The 23,732-nt window shown below is 46.7% G+C and overlaps 1 long non-coding RNA gene across 1 annotated transcript; it reads right to left on the bottom strand.

The window, feature by feature from the left end:
- Window positions 1-2,832: 2,832 nt before the first annotated feature.
- Window positions 2,833-22,859, bottom strand: LOC115342028. The gene is made up of 2 exons (XR_003923605.2): window positions 22,634-22,859; window positions 2,833-4,463 (listed from the first exon to the last, which is right to left on the bottom strand). It is a non-coding gene; the product is annotated as an uncharacterized LOC115342028 (long non-coding RNA).
- Window positions 22,860-23,732: the final 873 nt, after the last annotated feature.

Below are 23,732 nucleotides of genomic sequence, written 5' to 3'. Positions count from 1 at the left end.
CAGAGGGACAGGCAGGGGTTTAGGAAATAGCACAGTCACAAAGTGTGAACAAGAACAGAGTCAGAAAAACTGGGCGGCTTTAAAATAATTGTTTGGCTGGTCTTGTTCCAACTGCAGCACCAGGCTTAGCATGCAAGTGTGAGAGCTCACTGTGACGTCTTCAGGCTGCCTGCCCTGCGGGTAGGCTGGCTGTGGGGATACACCGCTGCTCTCTGGTTCAGGTTGGCTTAGAGCTACTTATATACATCACAAACTTCAGAAACAGGAGTTAGTAATTCAAGCCACATGACATAGTTGATCCACAACATAAAGGAAAATAGAGCCTAAACAACCAATTCCTGCTCGTGCCTTTAAAACGTGCTCGGCCAAACTGTACTTCATGAGTGTCTCTCAGGAGGGCCAGATTCTGTAGGACATGTCCTCAGCTCACAGAAAGAGACCATTAATCATTAGTGTGCCTTGGTCCCTGGCTATTTTAATCACTGTCGAAATACACATGCAGTTCCCACTCCTAAAAATGGTATTTGACTTCAATGCACATGATTTCCTTTGGCTTCCTTTCCCCAATTAAGAGCAAGCTGTAACTACTTGGAAGTCCACGCACTAGAATCCATAGATTTGCTTCTCATCTGTCATGGAGCAAAAAACTTGGTACTACATGTAGCATAAGAAAGATCCATGCCACCAGACATAAATATCAGAATATATTGTAACCGGTAGCGTGGTATGAATGTGTAACGGCTGTTATGCCTATAGGCTGGTGGCCAAAACCTGTCCTACGTAATGCAGCACTGGAAATGTCATTGGACCCTACTGTATCATTAGTCCTTTTCTGTTCCACTTTATTATGTAATGATTAAAAATGCCTCTTGTATATGCTGGCACTAATTAGGGGATGTCAGTCTGTTGTGGGAGAAGTGAATGAATCATCAGAAGTGGATGAACTAGGAGTATATTTGTAAACTGTAGGCTGTAGAAACCAGTAAGTCTTTCTTTAATTTTTCCTTTAAAAATGCTGAACAAAAGTCACAGGAAGTTTAAGGAGAAAACAAATTGCTCATCCACAGATTCAGGAGCGCAGTGAAGCCTTGTACTTCTCAGCTTCTCTCATGAGGCAGATGAGCAGCCTGCAGAGTCTGGGGGTGTGCAGAGGAAACTTCATTGCCTTCCCTTAATTGCAGACTAATAAATAAATGCATCATGCCCATCTCCATAGGCTTACTGGTACCCTAATTTACAAACTGGATTGCTACAACTCTGAATTTCTCTGTTTGCATTCTTTGTCTATGAACATGCTGCTGTTGAGCTTGAAGAACCACCCTGAGTTTACATACAGAGAGAATAAGTGAAGTTTACAGGAATATGAATTAAAAAAAACATAAGGAAAGTTTTGCAGGTACACTAGTCATCAAGGATCCCTTCAGTGTTTGTCACACTGTGTCAGGTCATGGGCACCATGACAAATAGTCAAGAGGACTACTGACAGTTATGAGGGATTTAACTCATTACATCGGACAGCATTATTTACCCGGAATACCATGATCTTTTTTCTTGTATCCTTAGTAGTCAGGAAAGAGCATTTACTTTTTTTTTCTCTTCTTTTTTTTAAAGCTCCATATAAAGCAGCATCAGCCTCAGTAACGAGAGGACTTTCTGTCTGCCAGGCTTTCAGGTGAGGAAGACAAATCCTGCTTCAATGACATAACAAAGTTTTCAAACTTGATGTGGCAGAGAAAGGCACGCACACAAGTCACGCTATCCTAAATCAGCTGATGAGTGTGTGTGCTTAACTTGAGACTCAGGGAAGTCTGTTCACTTTACTGGGGGTTTGTTTTGGTTTTCCTCTTTAAAAAGTACCAAATATCAACTTTTGAACCCCAGGCAATACAAACTGGCCACCAGAACAGGGTCCAGCCCTTGTGAAGGCTGGCCCAGCCATCCCACTGGAGAAGTTGCCATTTCTTTCCCACCAACTCCTGCAAATTTTCTCTTAGTTAACCATGGCCAATTCTACTCCTATTAAAAAGACAAGGCCCAACAACAATGTGCTAAAGCTAAAAAAGTTCCTTGAGAGCTTGGATTTCTTCAGTTTTGCTGAAAATTAAATGTTGATGTTATGACAAACGTTTGCTTAAATAACCATATTTCCTCTGTGAAGCAGCTATTCACCAGGAACTACAGCAAAGTACCAAAGGGCTTCAGTAAAAGAAAGCAACAAATCTGCCTGCAAAGTGTATTTCCTGCACTGCTTTTATTCCGTTTATGTGGCTGACATACAATTTCTGTTTGATTGAATGTACCACATTAAACTATTCTGGACAGGAGTTGTGCACTGAAAGCAGCTAATAATATTACAGAGCAGTTCAGAAAGTGTCCCCTGCAGTGAGAGACTCCTTGCAGCCTGGAACACTGGTGCTTGAAAGCCATTAATGGGATTGCTTGTACTTGAAGAGAAATTTGATTTTTTTTTTTCTTTTCCCTGTTGGGATCTCAGCCTGCACCCTTTGCTCTCTGCTGCTTTGGGTCTATTCTTTGTGGACTGTTGTAACACTATTATCAGTCTAGATGTTGTGCACCTTCCAAGGATGTGCAAAGTAGCATGAATGGTGGCTCAAGTTTAGTTCATCTGCTGTTATAATTTTTCAGGGAAAGAACTGTGTGCATGCAAGTACCAGGGTGTTTTATTTCAGTAGGATCTATTTTAATGTTCATACTACTTAGCATAGACTAGGGATGGCAACTTCAAGGAAGTCTGGGGCAGTGCTTAACTGCAGTAGAAGCTGATGGCATCACCTGAGACTGAGTCTGAAAAAAGCCATGATTACCTGCATGTACTTTTCAGAACACTTTTATTTTAGGTATTGCTGCATTTTTCCAAGCCAAATCGGAGGTGCTAAATGACTGCACTTCCAAAAAAAAAAAAAAAACCCAAACCAGCCAAATTTGTTCTTGGAATCTTAGTGGCTTACCCTGGGCACTGAGAAACAGACTCATGGGTCTGCTGAGAATGTCCTGAAGTGTTAAAGAGGGACCGGCAGGGCTGGATCCCACCTGCAGGATATGCACAAGGGATCCTGCGTATAAGCCCCTGGCCAGGTACCAAGTGTCCCTACAGACCTCTGCTGCACCTACCCTCCACTCTGACAGGCAGTATGGCAACTGGAGGGGATGTGTGTGACCTACGTGACTGGGAGAGCTGTTTTGGGAACAGATAGGATAAAAATAGCACCAACCACCATGCTCTCCTATTCACCACATGCAGTCACATACATGAAGGGCTTTATCCACAGAGGCTATACAAGATGCATAAGTGGGCACTTGCAGCTTGCTGCAAGGTACAAGACCCAAGGGTATAAAGCACTGGAACAGCTTGTCAGACATTTATATAGGCAGAGTTCCCATAGCACTTAGGAAAAAGATCCACTCATCAGGGCCCTGGCTTCAGGATGAATTGCAGAAGTTGCTCTATGCACTCATCCTCTGTTAGAGGTTCAGACTCGTCCTTCCAACTTTAAAATCCAGGAGTGGGTTCTCTTCATAGTGGCAAAGCCGAGATAGGAAGAAGCTGGGGAGGCATATCCCAGTATTTCAGAGCAAAAATGTGTTTATTTTAACATCTAAATATTCTTACTTTGAGTAAGGTGGTGATACTAAAGATAAAATTGTAACATAGAAACACATCCAAAAAAGTTACAAACCCTCATTCCCGATCTTCCTGTTCGCAGCACAAAAAATATTCCACTGTAGTAGGTCGTTGCTCTGCAGCCTGTTAGCAGTTGAGGTGATTGGGGCTGGTCCAGTTGGCTTGGTAGGTATCAGAAGCAGACCAGATTAAACTAATACCATCCACGCATCTTGCCAAGGAAACACTCAAGCCCTTCGATCTCGTTTCAGTATCAGATGAAGACATGAGAGCTGCTAGATGAAGAAATCCTCGTGGAGAGGAGCAGAGTGTCTGGGGCTTCCTATGATGGGGAGTCTCAGAAATCAAAGGTGTCAAAGCAGTAAGTCCTGAAACAAACAGTTCCAAAAATGGCAAGTTCCTGGAATCAGCCCGCAGGGAAGGTCACTCCCGGACAGTCCTGTGGGGCCTTGAGCAGCCCAAATTTCTTTGTTCCCAGCTGGTTGAACAGTATCCTTAACTGATAGTAAGGTGCCTTTCTTGTGCCCATTGTCTCATCTTATCTAGTCACACAGTCATTGGGACAAGGATTGTCTTTTAGGGCTTGCTTACACAGCGAAGTTGATGATTCTGCAATAGCTACGGCAGGATGACTTCATGGGAACGCACTCATTCCATGGCAGCTGGTACAGTTCCTGATTCATACCATACCTTAACGGGAGTAGCGTCAGTATGTCAGTGTGCCTTACATAGTTAAGCGAGACCTGGGACTCAGTTCAGGGTTTCTAGTCACTTCTCGTTTACACAGAATTCAGCTTTAAGAAAAGCAGTTGAAATGCTCCTGAGAATAACAAATAACAAATGAGTAAATCTTGCTCCAGAGCCATATAACCCAATTAAAAATAAGTAAGTAAGTGATGTGTAAAGCAAGTCTATGTAGTCACTGTAAAAAAAAAAAAAAAAAAAAAAAAAAAAAAAAAAAAGCATGCATTTCTTATCTATTAACATAGGCATCTAAAGCAGAATTAATTGATAAACATAGCAATTAATTGATAAACATTATAAAAGCCTTAAACAAAGCCTTTTCAAAAAGATAATGAGTAATCCAACTAGACAGTGCAAAAGGGACTACTGCTGTTGTGGGGCCAGATTAATTTGACTATCCATACCCCTAGGTAGAGTTATTAAAGGATAAAAGCTTTGAACATTGTTGCAGAGTTCAATGAAAATAAAACCTTTTACTCAACATATAGAAGTTCTCAGAAATGCAAATGATGCGTTAGAATGCATAAAGATGGCAAATAAGTGAATATTATGGTTCTGTTTAACAAATTGCTTCTTTGCATGCAATTACTGCATCCTGGTCTGATCTGAAAAAATGAGAGTAAAAATAAAGCTCAGAGAAAGGTGCTAGGGATGAGCAGAGACCTGCAATGACTGACTTAGAGCAGTTTAGCTAAAAGAGGAGTAAAACAGGGAATGGGGAGGGGAGAAGGAATGGTTTGGGTAAGAGCTCTTTCTCTGGGGTTGGGTTGTGTGTCTCTCCAGTTGCATTTCACTCTGGTGTGGGGAAATGCAAGACAGCCGCAACAGGGAGGGAAAGCGCTTGGTGTGTTTCATTCCCCCCACTTTGTGCTCCTGTTCTCACGCCCTGAGCTTCATACAGAGTACACGCTCCATACCACAATTCACAATGACATGTCTTTTCAGCTCCACTCCAACAGAAACGCTTTCCCAGCCTGAAACACTGCTCCGACTTGCAAGCAAGCCTTCCCGAGGGCAGGCCTGCCCTTCCACGCTTGCCCTGCCCCAAGCGCTAGTGCTTTCCTTCCAGGCCTCCCCGTGCCGGAGGTCACAGTTGACCATTGCAAGAACAATAAGGATTTTTAGGGGCATTATGACTGGGTTAGTAAAACACAGCTGCCCCTGAAAGTCCCTCATTTTTCTTGCTGCCGCTCAGTCCGTCCCTAGGAGGGCAGAGGTCTGACAGGGTCCTTTCTCTCCGGCATGGCTGTGCCGTCTCATGCTGGCACGCACGGCTTTGCCGCTGCGCCCAGTAACCGCCCCAGCCCCGGTGCCCAGCCGTGACACAGCCAGCGGAAGGTGTGGAACTGCTTTGTCATCCCTGCAGGCTCCCTCCTAAGCAAACGCTGCGCTGCGTTTCAGCGTAACGCCAGATGGCTCGTCTGTCACTCGGCAGAAATGCCATCAAACAAAGCCTGGCGCAGCCCAGGCAAGCAGCCCTGAAATACCCCAAACCACTGGGGCAAAAGGCAATAATAACACCTTCTCCTGCAAATGCACGCATGTTGGCAATCACGTGAGCGCTGGCGCTTCGTCCAGGAGAAGCGGAGACCCCAGGGCTGACCAGCTTGTTGCGCAGGCGGCGCTGCACTCTTGTACTCGCGCATCGGAACCGGCGATCCCCAAGGTGCTTAGAGCTGCCCAGCCGCAGCTCCCAGCAGGAGCAGGTGACATCTATTTGCCCAACTGCAGAAGCAGTTGCTTTTAATTTATTAATAAAGCTGCGATTTTAATTAGGGAATTACTACTGATTTTTCAACAACTTTCATCTTAAGTAGTATCTGAAAAAGATCTATAGGTTCCCTACTAAAAAGGTGCCAAGTAGTTGGCTGGGAATTTTCAACCTTCATTCACAAGTCCTCCAGGAAATCCCGGCCCGGCCCAGCCCAGCATGTCCTTAGGGCAAGGAGCGACACTTTCCTTTTAATTCATCAGTGATTTGAATTCTGATGGAGGTGGACTCAACAAAAACCATAGGCAGATTCCCACAATTCTGCTCTGGTGCTTCCCCATGAACTCTCTGTCTGTAGGGTGCAGGGACTGGCCCCATCCCAGTGGTGGGATTTCAAGTGTCCCTGCAAGCTGTCGCCCTTGAGAGGGACTCTGTGACATGCTCGAGGGCTTCCAGGGTGTTTGTGGCAGAGCAGGGAACCCCTGAGGACTCTCAGGGCTTTTCTTCCTTTTTTTTTTTTTTTTTTTTTCTTGCATTAAAGACATCATGTCCCTCAGCAAAGGACCCTTTCCCCCATTCCCAGTTACAGTTTAGGAAGAACACGAGTGGTCGAGCACCTCTGAAAACCTGCGAGGCGAGACATGAGCGGCAGCACAGCGATCTCCTCGAGCGCAGCTCCCCTTCTCCATTCCCGGGGCCCAAGCACTTGCTGGCCTCAACTGGTGTGTTAACATTCAGCTCCAGAACAAAGAGGCTGAGTTGCCACATTCAGCCGCACAGAGCAGCATCTTGTTTGGAGTTGCTGCAGTTCAAACATGCCATCTCCAGGGACACGCACCGCCGGCTGGCGCGGCCACTCTGCGTGCGATGGAAATGCCGAGGCTTGGGGCAGTCACAAAGATCCCAGCCATGTGCAACACAAGACAAATATCCTCACCCATCCTAACAGGGGATGACACTCCGCAGTAGCAGGCAACCTGGCATGCCCAAAACCCCTGAGACCCTCTCGTTATTGTACAAAGCCACACCTTATTTTCATTTAGAATTTCTTCTAAGGCTTGCAAGTCAAATGAAAGCAAACCCTATGCCCTGATTTGGTAATAAAACATGAGCCATGATTCTGATCCGAATATTATTTGCATCTTTGAAAAAATTTCAACAGCAGTGTAATAATAATTAAAAAAAAAAAGCAGCAGCCCTCTGAATGCTAATGACGTTGGTGTCCTAAATGAAGCATAAAAGCCAGAGCCTGCAAGAAGCAAAGCATGAGTCAGAGCGTCAGCAGTCCCACACTGAAAGCAGCACTCATGGCTGCTTCATTCATTTAAGGAATCAATTCCTTTGTAATGAGCATCAAGTAGTTTTTAGGACTGAAATTCAAATGAGATGCATGCTGTTATTATTTTTAAAAGTTCTTTTTTTTTTTTTTCCTTTTTTCTTGGATTGACAATAAACAACTCTTTGGAGTTGGAAGAAGCCCCAGGCAAGGACCAGGTCCCTGCAGCACTTGCTGTTGTACCGACACGGAAGAAAATCTGATGAGCCCCTGCCCCAGGGAGACCACAACCTCCCCAGCAGCCAGGACCCCACCACAAGCAGACAGAGCACACCCAGGGTACAGAAAAGCAGGTAATCGGAGCCCTTGCAGATTTCAGCCTGGGTAGGCTATCTCACCCCGATTTTATTTTACTCGCATCAAGTCGTTGGCAGATTCCAGTGAGGCTGGATATGTGCTGCTCCAGGGAACTCCCTTTGCGGAGGCTTTACGTGTTCCTTCTTGGACTGCAAAGCCAGCACGAGGCTGTGTGTGCTAGGAGAAGAGAGGAATACTGCCCAAGCTGCTCTCAGCTCCCTGCTGCCCCACTTTCACTTCTAGATAAAGCACAATCAGATTTTAATCATCAGAGCACAGATCTCTAGGTTACACTGATGTTATCGGGCTGATTTGGGACTGAAGTCTTTTTGGTGTGTTGGATTTGAAACTCAGAAAATGCAAGAACAGCACAAAACCAAACCGAAGGTAGACAATGATTGCAGTTTCTAGAATTCTTCTAGCTTTAGTCATCAAAGGGGATTGTTAGAAACGGACAAAGGGCTGTTTCCCTTAATTTTTTTAAGTGTGAATTTTGTCTTGACAGTTTCCTTTCAGAAACAAAAATTGAAAACAAATTGTCCTATACACAAAACAAAGGGACAGATCCTCAGCTGGAATGGACTGGTACTACCAAATGAGTAACACCCACTCACAGGAGAGACTCCGGCCCTTTTAACAACAGCTGCCGATCCTGCTCTGCCCAGACAAGAGCTTCAGCCTCTGGTTTTAGATGGTAGCTGTGTTGGCTCTAGGTAGCCTGAAAAAGATGAAGGGCTGTCTTCAGAGCAGCTGAAAATGCATCAGGGCTCCAAGGAGTCTGTGCACTGTACACTTCCCAAAATGCACAGTGACTCCAGGTGCATAAGCCAGTGGACCCGACAGCAAGCAAATAACTGATACCAACGTGGCCCTGAAATTAATGAGCTGCCGTGGAGAAATGCTGGCAAAGCAGGCTTCCAGAAACCACTTACATGTGGGGTTTACTTTCTGAAAAGAGGCTTGTCTCAGATTTTTCTCTCAAAACCAAGATTGGGCTGATCACCATCTTGAAAATTACATGAGAGGTCCCCAAGAAAATATTAACTGTGCAGTGCAGGAGAACGAATGTACGACTATGATCCATCCCAGCCACTCCTGCCCCCAAGAGAGACTGTGGCACAGCACAATTGCACCTGGCATTTGGGAAATGCCATCAGCTGTGAACAAGTTACTAAGAGCAGCAGTTACCGGCTTTGGGTCCTGCCAGCACAAACTATGACTCTCATCGAGCTGTCCTTTGTGCAGGCCAAAGCATGCTCCAGAAGCGCCCGTGTTAGCTGGGTTCATTAGACTCCCTCACCCACAAGAAAACAAGAAAATAAAAATACACACATAAGGAAAATTCAGGAAGTCTCTCACTTTGCGAAGGAAGAGATGACATCCCCAGCAGCTGCCGTCTCCAGCAGCAAGAGCTGCCCAGCCTCCGTGCAGAGTGCTGAGCTCCCTGTCCTCACGGCTCCAGCAGAGTCCTCTGGAAGACCCAATGCACAGGAGGTTGTACTGCACCGGGACCCGAAAGTGAAGGAACATTGAACACTAATGGAAGAGTGCCCATCCTGCGGGGCTGACAAGGGGTGGGTTTGGCCACGTGCATTTTACATTTCCACTTTCTTTGCAATCCTCAGTTTGGAGCGTCGCTTCTTCTCCCTCCCACCCCCAACATCAGCAGAGGAGCTGGAAAGCCAGAGTTATTTTCAGGAGATGGTACATTTAGGCCCTGTTAATCTTGACTGGGTCCCTTTGAAAATGACAAGGTTGTATAATCAAACACATTACGCAGACTTTCCATGGAGGCCTCTTCGAAAATGAGCCTCCCACCATCCAGATACGTAGGAGCAAATAGTTCGAATAGTAAAGTTTGATGCTGCACTGACTTGCCTCACTGTGGTGACCTCACTAGCATTTATATGCAGAGGCCTTGGAGAACAAGGAAATTAAAGCAGCTAACTGACTTTAAGTATATCAAATAAAACAATTAGTCATCAAAAAGTCTTCTAGAGGCTGCCACATTACATCCATCTTGACTGGCAAGAGACCATTATCTGGCTCAGGCTGGCAAAGAAGAGGATGGCAGTGCTGCCTGATCAAATCGCACGGCCAAACAAGCGTGTTGGCAAAACACACCCAGAGCAACTCAGAAGGGAGCTTGCTGGTGTAACAACTAACGTATGAAACTGGTTGGCACAAGAAAGGGGACAGGAAGGGAGAACGCTAGGAGAAAAACACCAGGGGAGGAGGAGCTCTGGCTAGAAGAGGCTACATGACTGCTAGTAAATTAACCACGGCACGGCCAACCAGCCCAGTCTGGCTACAGCTGTCCTTTTAAAGTCTTTGGGCCACCAAAAGAAGGGGGGGGGGGGCACATCCAAACAGCCTATTGATAATGGACCCTCACTCATGCTGACTTTCAGACTATATCCAGGCACTGGTTGGAAGAGTCCCAGGCCAAAGTTCTGCCCAGGACCATGCTCAGTACACAGCCATCAGCTGTTGGGTTTACTAGTGCAGCTGTAACCCAAGGGGGTATGGCCCCGGGCACAGCAGTGCTGGAGAAACCCGAGCAGGTTGGTAGGTGTACAGATAGCAAGCAGCAGTGCGGAGATGGCTGCCGGGTCCCAGAGGAGCGCGTTACCGCAGAGCTGTGCCTGGACTGATCACCGGGAGGAAAAGCAGCCGTGCTGCTGGCATCCACCTGCCAGTGCTGCCTCCAATTCTGAATCTACCTAGACTTCGACCAGTGAGTTAAGAGAGAAGCTGCCAGCCAGAGGCTGCCTGGCTTGGGCTTTGCTGGAACAGAATCTGGTCTGGCCAGCATTAAGGGAAGCAAAGAGTTATAGGAGAGCAGCAGGAAATTGCCAAGCAGAAGGGGTTTTAAAATCATTTCACTTTAAACAAAACTAAGGCATTACCATAAAGTAAATGGCCACACCTTGCTACTTACGTGGTTCTGCTAACAAGACCTGCTTTTCCACAGCTATTCAAATATAATGAGTCCTGGGTGCCTAACTAACTCTTTTAAGCTCATTTCCAAACTCCAGCCAAAAATCACTTTCTGATTCACCACTTTCTCAGGCACACCAGTATTTAGAGAACGCCTGCAGGCTGGTACTGCACTGTACAAAGTACATAAGCACATGTTTAATTACTCCATGGACCAGGGATGTGATTAATCATCTGCTTAAAGTTAAGCATGTGCTTAAGCATGCTACTGACCTGGAGCTTTAAGTGGATCTATCAGGTATTCTGGTGCTCCCCATTTTCCAGTTCTTTGAGGCTCAGTAAGTGGAAAGAATATAAGAATATTCCTGTGATCATACACTCCAAAGAATTCACCCAAAGTCTGGTTTCTGACTTCTTTTTTTTAAATTGCAACTTTTGTACCTATTCTCTCCATATTCCCACCAATACTGATTATGGGTATTACAATAGTATGCATATTATCAGAATGCATTAGCATTAAAACGTGAGCTAATTATTATTATTCACAAGCTTTTAAAAAGCTTTGGGCTTAGTTTTTACTTTTCCTGAATAGGGCTTCAGGTAAGAACTTACATTCATTTCATTTGCACACTTCAGGGATTAGTTCCCTTATGTCTGAGCAGTGTACAAAGTCCTAAAAAAAATATGAAGTGTATCATTAAAACTATTGCCCCTGCTAGCAGTGGACTCATCACATGGAAGAACTCAAGCATAAAATGTGCATCAGCTATGGGTGGTCACGTAAATTCACATTTCATTAGCCACAGCGTACATGATCCTGGGGATTTTTCTCACTGCGCTTTTCCACCTTTCCAGCAAAGGCTTATTCCTAGTTCATAATAATTTCAGGAAGGTCAAATTGTATCCGTTCCCCAGGGAGGAGCAAGCAGAGGAGACTGGGACCTGAAAGCTCCATTTTTGTTAAGACACAACTGCCTCTTTTATGACTAAGGAAGTCCCTGCTCGGGGAGGTTGGATGGACCGGACAAGAGCCGCTTCTCGAGGCAGGCGTGTGACCCGTGTGCACTGCCAGCTGGAGCATCGCAAAGTCAGCAAACACCCATGCCCAAGTTCACCCAGTAAAATCATTTAATATTGACAAGCCAAGAGACTTCAATTAGAGCAAAGCATGTGCAAATCAATTTTCAACCACCAACTGAGAGCACACTGGATTTGATTACAAGAGAGGAGGCACGTGTCTCTGAAAGAAGCCTTCTTTGAGGAAGAAAATAGATACAATAATTGATAAACATTTTGGCTGCTTCTCCTAACTAATCCCACCACATGCTGTTTATTGCCAGTACATTCATGAAAAGCACCTATTTTGGATACCAGGGCACAACAGAGAAGAGGAAAAAAACCACGGTCCCCGGAGAGATGGCTGTCCGAGCCTGGGTACCCCTCACTCTTCTCACGGCACTAATATGGTGACCTGAGCTTTTAAACCATGTTGCACTCTGCTTAAGATGTTGATCTTTTGTTGTAAGTTTACAGCTTTTTTTGTACAAAATGCAGGAAAATCTTCCACAGAAAAATGCAGTCTATGTTACTAGGGAACCTAGCCATAATGCTGTAGGTTTGGGAGAGTTTACATGACTTTTCCTCTCATTTCAGTGTTACTTCACAGTGGTAACTCTGCAATATTTTTCTAAAAGGACCATTTTGCCAGATACAGGTTCAGTAACCACTGGGAATGCCCACTGGTTTCGGGTTCAACTCTATCTATCCAGAAGCTCCTTACAGCAGTAAAAGTCACAGGACAGCCCCCCTCATTTGCTGAATGTCATTAATTAAACTAGACAGGATTCGGCAACACCACGTTAAGCTAGTGTCCTTAAAATTGCTGATAGTTTAGAGCCATAAGAATAGGTTAGAAAAACCCAATTCACTTGCCATATAGATTGAAAGTAAGAAGTAAGTCACAGCAACGTTCAGAAAAGCTGCATTGTGTAGGCACGCACTGGTGCCTGCTGGTGTTCAGTGCCTGACTGCCAGTGACTTGTTACAGGAGCAGCTTCGTACATGCAAGTTTTAGACCTCTGATACCAAAGCCATCAAGCACATCTGAGAGTTAAGTGAAATACGTGGTTAAAAGCCTTGCCATCTGCATAAGTTGCGTGGGGAGCTGCAAGTCTAAAAGTTGATTGTACGAAGTTCCTCTGATTAGCGGGACAAAAGCAGTACTTCAGGCGGTGCTACCTCTCACCCTCAAGTCTCCAACCAGCCCAGTGAGACACACTGACCCTGGAGCCATCTGCCCCTTCCCTCTGCCTTGAGAGGGAGCCCAGACCAAGGACCCACTTTTTAGACCAACAAAGTTAACTGAACTCCATCTTCGGTGGAGGAATCATTTTGCCAGATACTTTTAATGAGATACTTTAATGAGAATGAGATGTTGTCAGTTAAAGCTCTACCAGTGTCCAGATTTATGATTGCCATTCAATACCGTATGGGGTGCACAAGAAATGCTTGGGAAAGGGGGAAATTCTATCCCTTTAAAAATACTATTAATGAACAAGAGACCTTGCCCTGCTGTGGTTAGGAAGATTTCGGTTCATCAGAGCTGGACTCAGAGTACTTTCTGTGGACATATGCAGGTATTTTTCCTTTGGCCCTAACAGACTATGGACATGACAGACTGTAAGCAGCAGGCACCAGGAATGGCTGGCAAGAATATGCCGTGTGTGGAAACCTGGTGCCTTTTTTGCCCGGTCCCTGCTGCCTGGTGCTCTTTCTCATTTGACTTCAGGTCAGCCACCATAATCAATGTACTCAGTTTCGCTTTTATTTTTAGCCCTTTTCCTTCCTGGCTGTCAGGTAATAGCTCAGCAGTGCTGCTTACATTCAAGACCATGCCTGGAATAGTGAAGTTGTAGCAAATTTCATTTGAGGAAAAAAAAAAAAAAAAAAAATTATTTGGCCATATCTTTAGTTGCTGTGGAAATCATTCTCTTGGGTGATTATTTCTGGAAGCTGTATTGGGATGTACTACATTTCTTTCACCTGGACTAAACTGTTTCCTTCTGGGTGTGGATTTACTCAAGGGGGAAAGGAGAGACGAGAGGAAGAGCTCAGTCACCATGTCAATCCCGTTCATCTCCTGCGCACTGCACAGGCCACATGCAAGAGAGGCACAGGTAGCACTCGTGCAAATCCTCCCTCCTCAGTGAGATCCTGGCTGCATGAGCTGGGTCTCTAAAGAAACACTGCTTATGTTTGTAGCCCATCAGGTCAGGGCTTCAGGAGGAATAAATCAGTGCAACTCCACTGCAGTTAACACTCATGCCCATTTACACCAACTTACAGCACAGCTTACTGTGCTTTGCAACAGCCTCATTATACGTATTTTTAAGCACTTAAGCCTGTGCTTGCTGCCGGCAAGCAACTGACCATAATTCAGCATTAATGTAACACTGATAGCTAGCTAGTTATAAAATATTTCCATTTGGAAAATGCACTTCAAAGTTAGAAAACGTTTGAAAGTTACAGAATTTCCAAACATTTATGAACATACTGCTCTAAAATGATAGAAGTGCTCATGGCTGTTTATCCAAAAACATTACCAGTCACCAAAATTAGAGTATGGGACAAATCCTGAGCTGGTGCCGATCAGGATATCTCCACTGGCTTACAGGAGATGTTTTATTTAACAATGGGCACACCTGCTGTTTCTTTGGAGAGCTGTAAATTCATTCTGCAATGTAGACAATCTACTAGCCCAATTTATATTTCAAGATGAAAATCCTATCAGATGTTCTGAAATTAAACTACAGTTTGTGTTCTTTTTGAAGGCAATAATATTTTAAAAGTATAAAGACATCCAAAACTTTATGTAACCAGTATTACATAACACCTTAAACTGGCTCATAAGCATTTTCCTTACTCTGGATTTATTACATTTGGGGCATGTGAAACAACTCGCTATACAAGTGAGTTACTCACATGGGGCTGGGCTGGGGGCGGGGGGGGGGGGGGGGGGGGGAAGAGTTCACTCCAGTGGAAATTCTAAAGTGAGAAGCTTATTACTATGTTTGCAAAGATGTCTGCAAAGAAACACTGTCAGAAAAAACGTTGTTTCATTGTGTCTCACTGCCCTTAATGGCTATTGATACAGAAATTAAATAAATTCCTGGAAGGAAACTAGAGATAGTACTAGTTTTAAAGGCTAAATGCATGCAGAACCTCCAACTGCATATAGCATTAATGTCATAAATGTGTGTGAATGTTCTCATTCAGGCTATAATTTATTCCCCAAGGAGATGCAAAACTAGCTCAAATATGCTACAAGCGAACCAAACTCTTCCAATGAAGCAAATGCAGTATGTGAATCTTGGAGCTAAATTTAGGCTGGGACTTGGAGTAACGTAATTCTAATCTCAGTGTAGCACTTTGAGCCGCAGCTAACAAACATTGTGAAATGATTCAGTGAAGTTCTGCTCCTTTGTTACAATCTATTTTGGATGAAGTTTTGGAGCTCTTTACTAACTCCGATTTAAGAAACTCAGCTTAAGTTACTCAGCTGAATTTCATTGTTCAGTGCAATTGTTTAAAAAAAATTTAATATCAGGGGGTTTTTAAATGTAGATTAAAGCTGGGGTTTGGGTGCATACGATAGTTCACGTGAAACACACACTCTTAATATATTGAAAGCTATAGGTAGAACACCATTAACTATACTGCTGAATAATCCACAACACTGATAAAAATGGATACCGTAAATAGCTGATGAAGTTTTTTCACAAATTACATTATTTGTTTGGTTTTATGGTCCAAGGTAAATTAAAATGGGCAAGCTCGTTTGTGATTAAGCACCTTTCTGCTTCTTGTTCTGTACAACTGTTAGATTTGCATGGGAATGTTTTCCACCTCCAGAAATACTTCCTTCAAAATTAACTGATGAAGTCACAATTATACAAAATATCTTTGTAGTCAAAGCAGATTTTGTAATAAAAAACATTTTAAATGCAACTGGGACTTCAAGTCTACTTTTATAGTATCCTTCAGGTGTAAAATACACTCATAATGCTAGAATTGAGGAAACTTTTATCTTGCATAAAATACCAAAATAGCATTTACAGTTTTAAATCGAGCTTATTTTAACTGAACTACATTCAAATTCTTCTTTATGAAACAATCTCTCTTTTCATACAAGATTTTTCATGCATATTCTGGCTCCAAAGCTCCAAATCAGTTTGCCACAACTTGTTTCACTGGAATTCATCAAAAGACTAAGAAGCCAAGTGCCAAGGGGCCAAGCTCCCAGCCCCAGCGTAAACTGTCCTACCAATCACCGCAGCCTGGAAAGTCCCAGTTCTCAGAATTAGCTGATGTTTTAAACAAGAGATCATAATCAAAATCACGATTCCTGACAAAGTCTCAATATTTCACTCTATAAATTCTTAATTCATTTTCCAGCATTTGTAGGTTGCTGCTAGCTCCACCCTCTCAAATATCAGCAATTGCTGCAGCTCTTAAAGAAAATTCCATTTTGGGGAAATGTGATATTATTCCAGATGTTTCAGCATACGGCAATTCTGCCTAACCCAACCTGATCGTCGCTTTGTAACAAAGCTGAGTGTTAAACAGCTCCTGGAATTTATTCCTTAAACTACTGCACTTGCATATTTGAATTTAACCCTAGTGACAGTATTGTGTTCAAAAGCCCTGTTTTTTGTAAAACAACAGAGCCACTGCTAAAGAGTTTTTTTTCTAAAAACTTAAAACCATGACTAATTTTAGCAGGCCTTTGGGCCACTTGTAGATTAGTTCCTACAGGCTGCTGATTGAATTAAATGTAAGTGTTTTAAATCGTGTTCCTCACCATATTTTAAAAGTTATCATGCAAAGAGATCTTGCTGAATGAAATCTGCTTTCAAATTTTATAGTTTGAGGAAATTCCATACTTAGAACTGCAAAAAAAAAAAAAGTAAAGTGCATTTATAGAGATTCAAAACAGCTGCAAGAACTGGTATGCCACCATTTCATTTAATCAAGATTTCACCAGGAAAAGGAGAGGAAGAGTCCCTGCCCTACCTCCAGCTGTACAGGACTGACCCTTTCACCAGATTGGATGGTTCAAGGTAACATTTGCTCCTCAAAATACACCCGAAGCAGCGTGTATTCCTCCGTGATCTGTCATGTGCACTGCAACTGAGTACTGTACTGTGACTGTCTGAGCAAGACTCCAAAGACTTGGTCGATGGGATGCTTTGTAATTAAAATAATAATAATGAATGACAACACTAGCAGGCACGATCTGGGAGTCAAGATTCCAGTCCTGGACCTATAAATGGCGTCTCTAACAAATCTGTATTGGGAAAATACTGAAATCCCACACGATGCCATGGAATGTGGGCACATCATCCACCCACGTGGACGTTCAGGACACCGTGAAGGATCTTCTGCCAAAGGAGAGGAAGAACAAAGGCCCGCTGCCTGCTGCCACAGAAAGGGAAAAACAAACAGCCTAACCCTCCTAAACCGATAGGCCACTAAGATCCAAATAAAATCTAAGAAGTCTATACAAAACCAAATCTACCAAGCAATGTCTTGGAAATATTTTGTTTATTCAGTGCTAAAGAAATATGCCGTGAATCCACAGTCCATCAGTTAGGCAGGGAAGAGGAAGCCATCTCCGGACCAGCATCACCCCTGGCTCATTTCCTTCAGTCTGCAGCCACATGATTTCTTTTCCACACTGTTGCTGGCTCACACCAAGGTTCATGCAAATGTGCAGACTGGCGATGGGGTTTGAAAGACCTATTCTGCCCTCAGCAAGGAAGGGTTTCCCTACCCCGGCATCAGACACTCCCCTCTTTGGGATCCTAGCAGTTGTAATCCTCCTGCTAGTACCACCACATACACACCCCCCTCTTCTCACTCGCTCCCCCAAAGCAGTCGAACCCAAGCAGAAAGCAGAAACCCCTCTACCAAGCAAAGATCACACCCGGCAAAGGGAGACGGCACTGTGCCTTGTGAAAGCCACGCGGATGCCACCGATCTCATTTTACAGGGATATCACTCGGACTGCAGGAAGGGGCTGAAGCCTCGGAGGGGTGTCCCCAGCCGCAGGTGGGGAGGACAACACAAGCCACCCTGCAGCCTCTTCTGGGCTCTCCTGCCCTCCTCCTCTCCCCTTTGGGATCTGTCACTTTTGGGTCCCCAGGAGGGGAAGGGATGAAATCAGCAGGAGCTGGAAGGATTTTCTCAAGCAGGCCAACAGTGGGAAGGGCAAAGCACATTCTCTTCCATGTCTGATTTGCCTCTGTGTGCTTAAGAGCTGGCCTGCAGCGGGAGCTGGCACAGAGCGCGCCCCGAGCTCGGGGTTTGGCATCTGCGGATGGGGCCAAGAGCAGAGGGGAAAGTGTCTGCAAGCCGGGTGCATGCTGGATGCTTCACTCTTACGAAATTTAGTCCTCACTAAGGGTGCAAGGCTCTAACACAAGCATGTCCAGGCTTCTGGGAGAGGTCTGTACTGAACAACAGAGCCGAGACCAGGCACGGTCTGAATCTAACCTGCCCCTGATTACATATATTTGTAACCCAGACACCACATACTTGCTATGCTCTGTGCCCTCCTGCAACTTAAAATACAACCCTGGCTTGAAGGTCTCTATTTGCAAACATAGAGGAACAGCGGTTCCTAAATTGCAGGCAAACATTTGACTTCACTCAGTGCAATTCAAAGAATATCCTGCACGAACCCCACCCTTCTGCCCAACAACTCAAGCCCTTAATGCCTAGATAGTTTTCTTTCAGGCCTTATCACAGATAAAATATGGCCCTTTTTTTTGTTGAAGGAGTAGAACCTGCCAAATATTTACCAACTCTTTCAGAAGGCTGAAAATGTCACTCCTACAGTGTAATAAACTTCCCCTGATAAATAGAGAGCCTTGCTGTACTGCCCAGAACTAGTTTAGTGTGGCCTAAGTATTGCCAAGTCTGACTGACGAAGAAAGCATATTTGTACACACAGAAAGATTAGCAAGAGAGGCATAAAGTTTAGAAGTGAAAATAAAACAAAGCCCCATTATTAGCCAGGGAGGGGGGGAATAATTGAGTCTGCATCCCAGAGAGCAAAAGACATTATGAAAGCTTCAGAGCTAAAATGGTAATTTAAGAGCTTGTCCACAACTTGCAGCAGAAGCTTGAACCATCTTCTTTAGCATTTGGGAAGTGCTAAACCGTGGCCTACCCCCAACCCAGCCTTCAGAGCAATATTATTTAAAAATAAAATATTTTTACTTTGTAATTTGACCCACAAAAAGTCATTTGGGGCATGAGGGAATGTTCCCTTCCAGCCTGAACTTTAATTCAGAGAGAATGTTTAAACTCAACAGTGTAAAACAGATGCTGAGAAATCCATCTGCATGGCACTGTATGTTCTTTGGGGCACAAACAGAAGTTGGAAAGTGCCTGTCAATGCAGTGTGTGCAGCTATGATCTAAATAATCGCTAATAATACAGAGGAATGGAGAAAAAAAATACATTCCTAGTATCAGCAAGTCTGTCAACAGAGTTCTAGCAGCTATAAACAACTACATCCACACTAGTTCAAACAGATGAACATTGCTTGAAAAAATGTGTCCTTTCACCTTGGCAAATGCCATTAAGAAAAAAAAAAAGATTTCTAAAAGTGACTAGGGAGTTGGAAGCTCAAATGTACACATTTAACAAGTCCTGATGACCATAAAATGCTGAGCACTCACTCCCTACAGAAGCCAGGCTTCAACTAAATCTTGAATGATGCACTCAACCCAAAAGATAGTAACTCAAATTATGCTATACGGCGCTCCAAAATAGGTTTGGGGGGGGGACAAAACTTGCCAGAATTACTTAAAGGCAGGAAGAAACCAATTACTGCTGGAAAAAAAATTTCCAGATTATGTTAAACCTGACAAAAGCTAAACCCAGCAGTTTACCCAGCTTTACAAAGCAAACCACAATTAAGAAAATCTCCTATGAAAGGGAAAACTTCAGTTTAGCCTACCAGCTAGTCCAAGAGCCTGAACAGCAACACAAACAACCTCAACAAAAATCGCTGCTTGCCAGTGATACCTAAGAAGTTGTACAAGAAGTTGGAAGGAGCATGCTAAAGAGGGCACAGAAATCTGCTCCCCATTCCCCCCTTTCACACCATCAGGTTTTAATGTTAATGATACGGCTCCGCGTGCTTAAAGTGTTTTTACACTACGCTCCTCGTCTTGTAGCTCCGTCTTGTTCCAGGGCAGATGATTAGAATCAGATTTCTGTGATTTCACTGCAGATTAATTTCGTTAAGAGCTACAGATCTGCAGGGAGAAGAGGGCTGCAAACAGGCCAGCAGAACGGTCTCTAACAGCGTTCTCTCCTAAAAGGGTAACAGTGGTTTTGCCTTTACTCCTTACTTTCACATACTTTTCCTTTTTGTGGCCACTAGACAGAGTTCTTTGGAAAAATGGGCATATGGGGAAAAGAAACGTGCAAAAAAATTTCCTTTAAATTTTGGTTTCAAAGAAAGCTCCCAACCAGTACTTATGAATAGGTTTATAAAGAGAACGGGCCCAAGGCAGACCTGACCGCGCCTGCTGTCCCCGAAGTCAAACAGGCAACTGAGGGACTGCGCACAGGAAATAATTCTGATATATCAAGGTCTGTATGCACCAACGCATGTCAGCGGAATAGCTATTAATATGCACTTTAGTATGCTGCGCACAAGCGTTTGGATATAGAGGGATGAAGAAGAAAAAAGTATGCAGAGGTCTGTAATACCATTTGCAAATTTTTCCTAATCGCAGAACACTAAGTAAATATTGTTATTTTCATGGGCAAATGCTACAGAATATAGCACTGACAACAGGGTTCATTTGCAAAAATCTCATGGGATCAGAGCGTAAAAGTTGTGTGGAGTGTGTAAACGTCTGCGTACACACACGCAGAATGTAGACTCCTGCAATGCTACGTCAGGGAGAGAATTAAATTCTAAGTGGCTGAAAAAAAGACACAGGAAGATTTTAATTTTCCGTTTGCTTTTATAGACCTTAGCCATGAGAATACTGTTGCCACTTGGCCTTTTTCCTTATTCTAGGTCAACACCACTGAGTTTACAAGAAAGAAGTTAAAACATCTCTACATAAATCAAAAAAATTACGAGGACCCTCCAAATAATTCTAATCCAAGAACTGAAAATGTAATGTAACACAGAAGGGCGCAGAAGTTACAAATAAGATGCTATATAAGCAAAGAGTCATAGACACGCACAGAGTTGTATATATACCGTGCCCAAAGAAGGAGCACAAACCGGTGCCTCCAGAAGTGCAGTGTGCCCAATCGAAATCAAAGACAAATAATAAGGAACGTCGGAAGGGTGGGGGGTATAAAAGCACTTGGGTGAATAAGAAGAGAACCGCCGGGAGCCAGGCCACTTGGCATGTATGTGACTAGATTTATTTAAAAAAAAGAAAAAAAAAAAAAAGAGGGAAAGAAAACAGCTGTGTTTTCTGAAAGTGAAAGCGGTGAGAAGGATGCTCATGGCCCTGCAGGAGCCAAAGCCGGGCGCTCGCTCCCTGCTAAGGCAGGGCCCGGGCACCTCGTCCCGCCAGCCCGCAGCGGCCGCGGCCGGGCACGTCGGGGCCCGCGGGGCCGGCCGCCAGCACCGGTAAGACGCGCCCGTTCCGAGACCCTTTCCGAGGTGGAAGAAAACAAAATGCACTTACGGTTCGCGGAGAACCGGCTCCGTCCTCTCCCCACGGCCCGCCCGCGGCGAACCGGGGGGGCACCCGCCGGCCCCAGCGCCGGGAAAACCGGCGGTCCCGGGAACCCGAGCAACGCCCGCCGGTGCCCCGCCGGGCCGGGCCGGGCCCCCGCCTCCCGGCGGGAGCGGCCCCGGGCAGCGGCGGCCGCCGCGCTCCGTCTTCGCCCGCTGCGAGCCCGGCAGGTCCTGGGAGCCGAGAACTGGGACTTTGTAGGCCAGTTGAAGACACAAACCTCTCATCTCGCCCGCAAAGACCCAACCCTCAACTCGCCCATCAGGCGCAGGCTGCGATTTCTTATTACTGTTTGTTAAATTCGGCTCCTCTCGCTGGCCGGTGCCCATCGCCGGCGCAGAGCCGCCCTCCCCCCCCCCGCCCGGGCCACCGCCCCGGGGCCACCGGGGACCCCCCGGCCGGGGGAGGCAGCGATCCGCGCCGCCCCCTCCCCGAACTTGCGAGGGGCGAAGCGGCCGGCCCCGGGTCCCGGAGCCTCGGACGCCCCGGAGCCAGCCCCGCACCTCGGGCCGGGCCCGCAGCCCCCGGGGCCGGGCCCCGACGCGCATCGTGACTCGGCACCGCCGAGCCCGACCCGCTCCTGCGGGAACTTCGTACGCGGGGAGAGGCGGGGGATGCGAAAACACCCCGTACGGTTCGAACGGCCAAAAAAAGCCCCAGGCCCTCCGTTACCTGCTCCGAGTGAGGAGGGAGCACGGGGAAGGGGCTGGGGGGGGGGGGACACGGTCCCTGCGGCCGCCTCCCCTCCCCAGCCCCGCAGGTCCTCGGGATTACGCACAGGAAGGACTCGGGCTGAACTACAACCAAGTGGGGAGAAGCAGCGGGCGGCCGCGGTCCCCCTCGCCTGCCTCCCGCAGCCCAGTTGCTCGCAGATGGGTATTTAAACTGGTATTGATCACGTTGGGATTTTTTTCCACCCTTCCTCCTTGCCCTCGCAAAAAGCAAAAAAGAAAAAAAAAAAAAAAAAAAGAAGAATTCGTTGCCACAAGGGACATTGCAACATTTCTCTCGGCTTTTCAAACGCTGCGTTTGCCCCGGCGAGCTTAAAAAGTCCCGACCCAACCAGCAGCAGAGGAGAAGTAGGGGAAAGAGAAAAAAAACCAAAACCAAAGCACCCAAAAGCAGCAATCAAAAAAAAAAAAAATTAGGAAAAAAAAAAAAGCCAAAAACCATCAAACCAGACAGAGGCGAGCAGCTCCGGGCAACATTAAGGCGCAATCCCGATGCGGCGGAGTTTCTGTCCGGCGGCAGACGCACATCCCTCGAAAGTTTGCTCCACGTGTTGCGGCCGCGTCCCGGGAGGGTCGGCGCGGCCCGGCTCACCGGGGCGGTGCGGGCCCGCTCCGCCGCTCGCCCCGCCGCTCCCGCGCCGTTTAAGGAAGCGGCTCAGTCCCCACCCCTGCGCCCGGGCAGCTCCCCGCTGCAACCCGGCGCGGCAGATCGGGAGGCTCTCCCAAGGCTGCCCTCCCCACCCCCTGCCCTCCCCGCCGCTCCGCTGGCCCATCCGGCCCCGCACAAGGCAGGAAATGGGCGTCCGCGGCCCCCCCCGGTGCCCGCCGCCCTCTCTCTCTCTCCCTCCCCGCCGCCGCCGCCGCCGCCGCTCAGCCCGGCGCCTCCCGCCCTCGGCCGCGCTCCTCCCGCCGGCGCCTCCGCCGGGGCAGCCCCGCCGCGCCGACCTGCGCGCCCCGCGGCCCACCGAGGGCGGACGGCGCCGCCTGGCGGCCGCTCTGGCGCCGGCGGACGCGGGGCGGGGGATGCGCGGCGGAGCGGGGCCGGGGGAGGCGGCGGCGGGGAGCGGGGGGGGGGGGGGGGTGTGTGGGCCCGGCGGGGCTGGGCGGCCGCGCAGGCCACGCCGAGGAGGCCGGAGCCTTCCCCCTTCCCCTGCGCCGGTACAGAGGCTGTGGCAGAGCCTCGGCCGCGCTGCAAGCCCTGGGGATCCCCCCGGGGATCCCCCCGTGGGGGCACCCCCCCGCCTCCTCCGCGCAGGCCCCGCAAGTACCGTGTCCGCGCATCTCCCTGGACGTGTGCCTGTATGTCCAGCCTTCTCCTGCATGGCTCGCGGTAGCCGGGTAGATGGCAGGGGTGTCAGGGGACACGCTCCACCCTCCTGCGTGTCTGGACCCGGCGAGGCTGGGGGAACGCGTCCCTACGACCGAGAAAACCTCGGCACAAAGTACAGCTATACGACATATGCCATCTATACAGGGTTTGTAAAGACCCGCTCGTTTGCGCACACACACACACGCTCAGCTGAAAGAGCGTTTGAAGAAAATACAC

Source organism: Aquila chrysaetos, chromosome 5, assembly GCF_900496995.4.
Source record: "Aquila chrysaetos chrysaetos chromosome 5, bAquChr1.4, whole genome shotgun sequence".
Lineage (NCBI taxonomy): Eukaryota > Metazoa > Chordata > Aves > Accipitriformes > Accipitridae > Aquila > Aquila chrysaetos.
The sequence above is the reverse complement of the archived record's forward strand: the minus strand, read 5'-3'. Positions and strand labels throughout refer to the sequence as shown.